Source organism: Oncorhynchus nerka, linkage group LG23, assembly GCF_034236695.1.
Source record: "Oncorhynchus nerka isolate Pitt River linkage group LG23, Oner_Uvic_2.0, whole genome shotgun sequence".
In the NCBI taxonomy this organism is placed as follows: Eukaryota; Metazoa; Chordata; class Actinopteri; order Salmoniformes; family Salmonidae; genus Oncorhynchus; species Oncorhynchus nerka.
This window is the reverse complement of record NC_088418.1, coordinates 53629022-53638501: the sequence shown is the minus strand read 5'-3', so window position 1 is coordinate 53638501 and position 9480 is coordinate 53629022. Positions and strand designations below refer to the sequence as shown.

The following is a 9480-nucleotide window of genomic DNA, read 5'->3' as shown; positions in this document are numbered from 1 at the left end:
CCAACTACTTATAAAATAGAGTGCAGTGTGTCAAATTGGAGGGCCTGTTGTCTGGACCTTTGGCAGGCTCTATGGGGGTACCACAGGGTTCAATTCTTGGGCTGACTCTTTTCTATGTATATATCAATGATGTCGCTCTTGCTGCTGGTGATTCTCTGATCCACCTCTACGAAGACGACACCATTCTGTAAACATCTGGCCGTTCTTTGGACACTGTGCTAACAAACCTCCAAACGAGCTTCAACGAGATACAACACTCCTTCCATGGCCTCCAACTGCTTTTAAATGCTAGTAAAACTAAGTGCATGCTCTTCAACCGATTGCTGCCCGCACCCTTCCACCCAACTAGCATCACTACTCTGGATATTTCTGACCTAGAATATGTGGACAACTACAAATACCTAGGTGTCTGGTTAGACTGTAAGCATCTCCAATCCAAAATTAAATATAGAATTGGCTCCCTATCGCAACAAAGCCTCCTTTACTCATGCCGCCAGACATACCCTTGTAAAACTGACTATCCTACCGATCCTTGACTTTGGCGATGTCATTTACAAAATCGCCCCCAACACTCTACTCAGTAAACTGGATGTAGTCTATCACAGTGCCATCCGTTTTATCACCAAAGCCCATATACTACCCACCACTGTGACCCGTATGCTCTTGTTGGCTGGCCCTCAATACATGTGCGTCGCCAAAACCACTGGCTCCAGATGATCAAATAAGTCTTTGCTAGGTAAAGCCCCACTTTATCTCAGCTCACTCACTGGTCACCATAGCAACACCCATCCGTAGCACACGCTCCAGCAGGTATATTGCACTGGTCATCCCCAAAGCCAACACTTACTTTGGCCACCTTTCCCTCCAGTTCTCTGCTGCCAATGACTGGAACGAATTGCAAAAATCTATGAAGCTGGAGTGTTGTATCTCCCTCTATAACTTTAAGCATCAGCTGTCAGAGCAGCTTACCGATCACTGTAGCTGTACACAGCCAATCTGTAAATAGCACACCTGACTACCTCATCCCCATATTATTACTTACCCTCTTGCTCTTTTGCACCCCAGTATCTCTACTTGCACATCACTCCAGTATTAATGCTAAATTGTAATTATTTTTGCCTCTATGGCCTATTTATTGATTATCTCCCTACTCTTCTACATTTGCACACACTGTACATAGATCTTTCTATTTTTATTTTATTTTGTGTTATTGACTGTACATTTGTTTATGTGTAACTCTGTGTTGTTGTTTTTGTCGCACTGCTTTGCTTTATCTTGGCCAGGTCGAAGTTGTAAATGAGAACTTGTTCTCAACTGGCCTACCTGGTTAAATAAAACTTGAGACATATGTGGCATTGTGTTGTGTGACAAAACTGCACATTTTGGAGTGGTCTTTTACTGTCCCCAGCACAAGGTACACCTATGTAATGATCGAGCTGTTTCATCAGCTTCTTGATATGCCACACCTGTCAGGTGGATGGATTATCTTCGTAAAGGAGAAATGCTCTCTAACAGGGATTCAAACAAATTTGTGCACAACATTTTTGAGAAATAAGCTTTTATTTCAACTCATTAAACACGCAACCAACACATTACATGTTGCGTCTATATTTTTGTTCAGTGTAAATACCAGACACACGTAGTTTTACTACTCTTGATAAATCCAATCCTGTATAATCAACATGTTTACTCAGTTATAACTTTGATGGCGTTCTCAGTGGAAAGGTACAAATAAATACAATGCACTTCAGGTAGCCTGGTGGTAAGGAGCAGTGACTGTGACTAAAAGGTGACCAGTGACTAAAAGGTTGTAGGATGAATCCCCGAGCTGACAAGGTAAAATCCCTAATTGCTCCAGGGTCGCTGTCAATAATGGCTGATCCCCTGGCTGTGGCCCCACTCTCAGTGGGAGAAGAATAGGCAAAAGATCTATTTCACACCTGTGCAGGTTACCCACTTGTACATACAGTGAAACAGGACTATATAAGCACCCCCTAATTATTAACTTTGAATGAACAAAAGTGTCTGTCTCTGAATGAAGTCATCAGCAGGTGTCCAACATTAATTGGAAGTTCTATCCTCTTGCTGGGGATGAGCTTGATAACAGGGTCTATTCTCCTGCGAACCGAGTCATGGAATTTCGTGAGGGAAGATCTGACAGAGCTCATTATTTTAGCAAAAATAAGGTTCCGAAATGAAATATTGTCCAAGGTCAAGTTTACTTGATGTAAACAAGTATGCTATAATGGTCGACTTGAAACCCAAAACCTGTTACTTTTTTTCATTTAGCAGACACTCTAATCCAGAGCGATTTACAGTAGTGAGTGCATACATTTTCATTTTAGTCCCCCATGGGAATCGAAACCACAACTCTGGTGTTGCAAGCACCATGTTCTACCAACAGAGCCACACTGTTATAGGCTGATTCCAGATGTTTATTAATAATGTGAAGACCAATTAGTGGGAAGTATGAGTTAACATGGGAGAGCATTCCTGTGGAACACTTGACACCTTGTAGAGTCCATGCCCTGACAAATTGAGGCTGTTCTGAAGGCAAGGGGGGGGGGGGTGGAACTCAATATCAGGAAGATGTTCCTAATGTTTTGTACACTCAGTGTATACTTCTGTGTAGCAAAGCCATTTTTTATGGACATACAATAAAGTTGCTTATTTTCAAATAGCCTCAACAATCCCTAGTATCAACAAAGCAAATACTCCACAGCAAAACACTACTAGCTAGATATCATTTTTGTAGCAGAATACTCCCCTGACGCATTTGCTAGGGAGGGTGACAAATAGCACACTGCAACACCCAGGCAGGATAACACAGTTGATAAGTCACAAATGTTAGTAAAATACTTTTTAATAAAGTAATCTTGGGGTTTTGTCCTTGACATAATTACAGTGCCACCCCTCTCAAAATGTATTTTTCTCCCAGCAGCTATCTTCTCTTTTATCACGTTTTGTTCAATCATGTTACATGACCTGGATTTCTACTTTTATTTTAAGCTCTTTCCAGAAAGGAGAAAAAAGCTATTAAGCAATTGTCTGAAGGACGGTGTTGTACCATCTGACATAAAAAGGGGGACAGTTTGATGAAAAAGCTTTAAATAAAAAGGTTAAAATCCAGGTCATGTGATTAACCAAAACACAGAGCTCCCTCCACAAACAATGTCAAATGTTAGATCATACACTGCCCCCTACTGAAATGGATGAAACAGTTTCCACAACTAATAATATTGAAAAATAATGAGATTTAACACTTTGTTAGAAAATATTTATTGAGACGTCATCAAACAAAAATTTTCAAGATACAACAATGTCCATTGGAGACAAATACAGGAGCGATTCAAATGTATCGTTGCTCATTTGACAGTCCAAAAGGTTCATATCAATAAAAGTGAACAGCTACATACATACATACATTCACTATAGACTAGTCTCTTTAAAGTGTTTCCATAGAAACATGACAGTCATACAGAACCCAGAGACTCATGTTCACATTATTCAAACCAGTGGAGAGGAAAAGGGACAAGTCAAACAATGCCTCTGACTTTGTGGGGAGTTGAGAGTTTACTGATAATAAGGGCGGTAGCGGGACTGATCGGGGTGATGGGGTCCAGGCATCTGGCCCTGAGGTGGGGGGCCCTGCATCCTTGGAGGATGAGGCCCTCTAGGGGCAGGCCACATCCCAGGGCTCAGACCCCCTTGCTGGTTAAAAGGGGGACTGAGTGTGCCCTGGTCCTCGGGGAATTGCTGCATGGAGTTAGGGTTGTAGTGGTGGGGAGGGGGCGTTGACTGGAGGACCACCGTGTTGAGGTGGGGGCCTGGAGGAGGGTGGTTCATGTAGGTGGGCATCTGACCCATGATGTGTCCTGGCGGGGGGTAATGGGGGTGCGTTGGACATAGGCGGGGGGAGGGCCGGCCTGGTTGTACACCATGTGGGGTGTCCCAGAGCCCTGGGGCGGGTGCTGCATGGGGTGGTTGATGGGTGGAGGGGGAGGAGGTGGAGGGCCGTAGTGCTGTTGCGGTGGTGCCATCATGTGGTGGGGATGGGACACTACAGGCTGACCAGGGTAGTCCCCAGGATGGTGGTGTGGGGGTGGAGCAGGGCCCGGGCCAGGAGGGAGAGGGTCACGGGAGGAAGAGGTGGAGGAAGAAGTGGAGTCATCCTGGATTGGCACGGTGATGAGGTTGCTGCGTGCGCGTGTAGTTACTGTGGCAATGCGGAAGGTCTCCTGGGAAAGAGGAGGTGCATCATGGGAAGCCGGTAGTGGCTGACCGTAGGGGTCATGACCCCCGTGTTGGAGAGGGGGCGGGAGGTGCCCTTGGGTCTTGGGCAGGTGAGGCGGGGGCACGCGGAAGCGGTCAGGAACCTCTGTGGATGGGGGAAGGTGCAGGGCATCCTGGCGGCTTGCCAAAGCCTTGGCTGCCCTCATGTGGCGGTGGTTGATGTGGGCTTGCAGGTCACGCTGGGAAAGGTAGGTGCGCTTGCAGCCCTTCACAATGCTGCACATGTAGAGGGAGCCCCGCAGACACTGTTCGATGCGCTGGACCGGGTCTGTGCAGCTGAAGAGCTGCATACTAAACACAAAAGGTTGAGTTAGTAAGTGCAGTCAGCAACCACACATACAGAAAGTATATTTTAGATATTTAACTAGGCAAATCAGTTATGAACATTTTTTTTTACAATGACAGCAGCCTGGACTCGAACCAGGGTCTGTAGTGACGCCTCTAGCACTGAGATGCAGTGCCTTACAACGCTGCCCCACTCGGGAGCCCTTGGACAGTTGAATACACTAGTGCAGCGATTCTCAACTGGTGGGACGTTTTCAATGGGTCGCGAGTAGTAATGGGGAAACATTTCCAGCCAATTGTGTAGAAAATAGGTTCATTAAGAAGCTTTGTTCAACAGTGTACACTAGTGGCGCATAATGGTCAAAATAATTTACAACAGCCAAATTGGTATAGATGACATCACACATGCCTTCACACTTTATCTTCTCCCGAAACCAATCAGGTGGTTGTTCGACAAAACGAAGCACCGGACGTCATTGATCATGTGCTTCTGATAATGTGATACAAGCCTCGGCCCACTGTTTCGAAGCAAACTGCTTAGCGATTTTGATGCATGCCCCGGGGCTCCGGTATCAAACATAACGTCACTAGACATGGCTGTGAGTTTTTTTTTTATTACTTAAACAACTACAACCAGTAAGAACATGTGTAGAAATTATAATGAACATTGTACTGCCATCCTGTTAGAAGGTTACAGATTATTTTATTACAATGGTTAAGATGCATTTTCATTGTGTTCCATGGTGTTATTCGCCCCCTAGTGGAGCTTTCTGGTACTTAGAAAGACTACGCAAACAGGAAGTAGAGAATTCGTTCTGCACGCATAGAAGCAGCTAAAAACAATGCTACGGTGCAGGTCTTTCAGTGTAGTTATTTCTTGTCACGCTTCAGCCTTAGAAAATATTTGTTTGTAAGTTCGATTCAAGCATTTAGCTAGTGATGATAATCTTGTTATTGATAGAGTTGCTTACATATCAATGTTGGTTGCATTTACTCACACAAATTGCAGTGCCTTTCATGTATGTCGTTAGCTGTATTACTTTGCTTGTGCGTCATGCAAACTAATTGTAAAGTATACAATACTGTAGTTTTGTTACTGTTTCTAGTGTAATTTGCTTTGTTATTCTACATAGATGGTTGTACATTATTAGATTAATGAAAGGAGTTAGCCAATTACCATATGAGTAACAATTAGCTATATGGTTTGGCATCATGCCAGATGCATGGTACCTTAGCACGTGCTTTGTATTTATGCAACTTCAAATGTATAATGTACAGCTACAGTATATCGGTGTGAATTGAATACTAAAGTATATTCTTTTCTGTATTTTGCAGTTTCACAACATAAACGTTTTCAATATATTAATTCAAGAAAAGTCACCCCTTGGGAGTTTTATTGAGGACTTAGTTGTTAGCTATCTGTCTAGTTTTGCATGGGAACGCAACTCAAGGGCAGAATAAACATACTTAAAAAATATATATATAATTTAATCTCTTTACCATTTTTGTTCAATCAAAGTATTTTTTATATAGCTATTAGCAGAGCTATTTAGCAGATCTGGTTGATGTTGTGGTCTCAAACAAGTGAGCTTATTAACATTCTTCATCAAGAATATGGGATTTAAAAAAAAATATTTGACAATGAAAAGGTGGGAATGTTTTTCTCTTGTCATATAATTGCTCCCTTTACTATCAATATAGCATTCAAAATATTTTTACAGATTGCATTAGGGATATTTTTTGTTTCACAATGCACATATTGACTGAGACAAGCTGGTTTAATTTGGGTCGAGGCAAAACCAGTTGAGAACCCCTGCACTAGTTTGTAGGTTAAAAAAATAAATAATAATGTCAAGAGCTTACCCTGGGCACATCTTGTCTCCCTTCTTCTCGTGGAGCAACGCACACTCATAACAGAATACATGTTTGCATGGAATCTGGTGAGTTAATACAGATAATAACATTATAAGCTGCTGCACTCATACCCTCTAACTATAAAAGAAATAATTAAGAGACACAACACACTATGTAAAACATGCTCGAAGAGACATACCATGCGTCCATAGATCCTTATGGGCAGACCACACTTGTCACAAAAGTGTGCTGGAATGTCATCCTTTTCACCTATCAAATTCAACTGTGGGGAAAAGACCAAGAGGTCTATGACACAGTAATGATGTAGGTGGAATGCATTCCTGCACCCCCCCACAATAGAAATTGAAACACTACCTTAAAGTCCCAAAACATTTGCTGGGGGAACTTCCGTTGACTTGCAAACACATCCCCAGCCTTGGTACCACAGTCGAACCTCTCCTCTTGCTTGAAGCTAAAACTCTCTAGAAACACAGATATGTTGCCTTACAGTAGTCCCATATGAAAGCTTGCTTCTATGACCTAGCAACAGGTTTCCGTATCCCAATCCTAGCCCCTGGAAATTAAAACAACGAGATGAGAAAGCACTTGTGGCTGGCTAACCTTCATCCCCGGCCTGGGGGTTGGAGGGCTGCCTGCCCATGGGTCTTTGTGTCCGGGGAGCAGGTTTGCTCCTGATGGTTGGTTTGGAGATGAGTTTGATGGGGATGCGTCTGCGGACATCAGGGCCCCCAAGACTCCCCGAGCCGTCCGTGCCTTGCAGGTCATTGTCTGTGGGGGAACGATGGGTCATTCAAAATGTCAGTGACCAGAGTCAGTCATCTGCTACCAAGCGAACATTTACATGATACTTCCTACTAGCATTGACACTATAACCACGATAAATAGTTTAGCGAAGCGCTAGTGTTTCATTTTTGCCAACGCTAACATTGTCTGGAGTTTCAGAAGTTGATGGGAGAATGCAAACCTTAGCTAGCACATAGTCTAAGCTACAAACATAACATTATTTATTCTGAATATGTTGTCAAGGTTAGAGTACTGTCCTGACAATTTAAGTTATTAGCTTAGCACTGGAAGATCAACTCCAACCGCCACTTTATTCTAAAAGTATAGCTAGCTACTACTGTAACAACACAGATCTGTGGACGTTAAAGCTAGCAATATATTAGCTCTCTAGCTAGCAGTGGGCTGGCAACGAGAGGTTGCTACAAGGCCGCAATTTTTGTACTTTAAACACTCCACTCATAATACTTGTAAAGTATAATTGAATATGAATACGTTTGAAAATTAAATCTATTTCGCTGTGTATCAAGTTAAATCTACTGATACACAAATAAAACTAAAATACAGCTGAACCTGGAGTCATTTGTCGCTTACCAATTTGGTCCATAATTCACCGCAATGCAGTATGGGAAAGTATAATAAAAGGGGAGGAGTTGAGTTCAACCACTGAGGGGATGTCACCAGCACCAAAGTCACAAACCCCGCCCATATCTACAATTGACCTTTTTAAAATCTTAATCCTAACCCTAACGTCAACCCTAACCACACTGCTAACATTATGCCTAACCTCAAATGAAGACCAAAAAGCATATTTTTGTATTTTTTAAAATTAATTATTTTTTATTAACAACAAATCAATACAGGAAGTACATGTGGAAACACAAGTATATTTAAATAATATACAAAGGACAATTGGGCTAAGGGGAACAATATCACATTGCACAAGGACCTTAAGGGACATACATACACTTATAATTCCAACAGGTTTTTGTTTAGTATAGTAATTAATTGTCTTAAAATACAGTTCAATTTATTTTTGTAAGGTAAGGAATGTGGTGTTTTGTTTGTAAACTTACATTTGTGACTATGAAATTTGGCCAAAAGAATAATGAAATGAATTACATAAAATTGTTTCATCTTATTTCTATCATAGGTAAAGAATCCAAGCAGTACATCTATCCACAATAGTGTGAAATCTTCATAAATGTGTTCAATTATAAATCTACTGATGTCTTGCCACAGATTCCTTACATGAATACATTGCCAAAAAAAGATGCAACACCGTTTCTGGGTGGTCATTACAAAAGGTACAATTTGAGTTGATGTTTTCCTTAAACCTCTTCATATAGTTGTTGGCAGGATAATATTTATGAATAATTTTAAAGGAAACTTCATTAATTTTGTTAACAAGTAGGAATGTGTGTGGCAACATCCAAACTTTTTTCCTACAAATATTATCAATAAATCTGTTCCAATAAGGCATGACATAATGTATAGATACAACATCCTGCTGAAACAAGGTTCGTATTGCTCTGTTGTTGAATGGACCAAAAGATTTAAAAAATCTTTCATACTGATGAGTCAACAGGGTCAATGGAAGGTAGGCTCTGAGGGTCAGGTCTTGACGCGTTCCTGAATAATAAAGAAACACCTGGGGGAATGGCATCTAAAACAATTGCAAAATCTTTAGGTGTTACAGTGACCTTGTAAAGCGATAAGAATTCCTTATAACTAAGAAAAAACATCCTCTGCATTTACCAGTTGGCTCACCCATAGGATATTATTTCGGGAACCAATATTCTAAAAACAAAGAAGCATTTGTATACAATATGTCGCGATTATTCCATATATAATATCTGTGTGGAGAAAAATTATGCTTATAAATTAAGGACCATGACAAGAAAACCTGCTGATGAAAAGCAGACAGTTTCAGTACAACTTTATCACTATTATAATTGCAAACCATCACATTCCGAGTGTAGAATATTACCACCAAAGGTATTTTTCATTGTAGTGACCAGATCCATGGGAAAGCCAAATATCTTTGCCCCACTGTGACCTCCAGAAGTTGGCATCAGCCCGAAATTGAGTGAGATTCTTGAAAAAATCACAAATCTGTTCGAAATTGTTTAGAAACTAAAAAATAAGGCCTTGTGCTTCACATTGTTTCGTAACCCCCTAGCATTAAGATAAACTATAGACAAAGACAAAACAACAAAGATTATAGAACAGTATAAACTGTAGGAT

General features: G+C 41.4%; 1 pseudogene; it reads right to left on the bottom strand.

The window, feature by feature from the left end:
• Nucleotides 1-3262: 3262 nt before the first annotated feature.
• On the bottom strand, nt 3263-7897 carry LOC115107035 (E3 ubiquitin-protein ligase Hakai-like; annotated as a pseudogene).
• Between the last annotated feature and the right edge of the window lie 1583 nt (nt 7898-9480).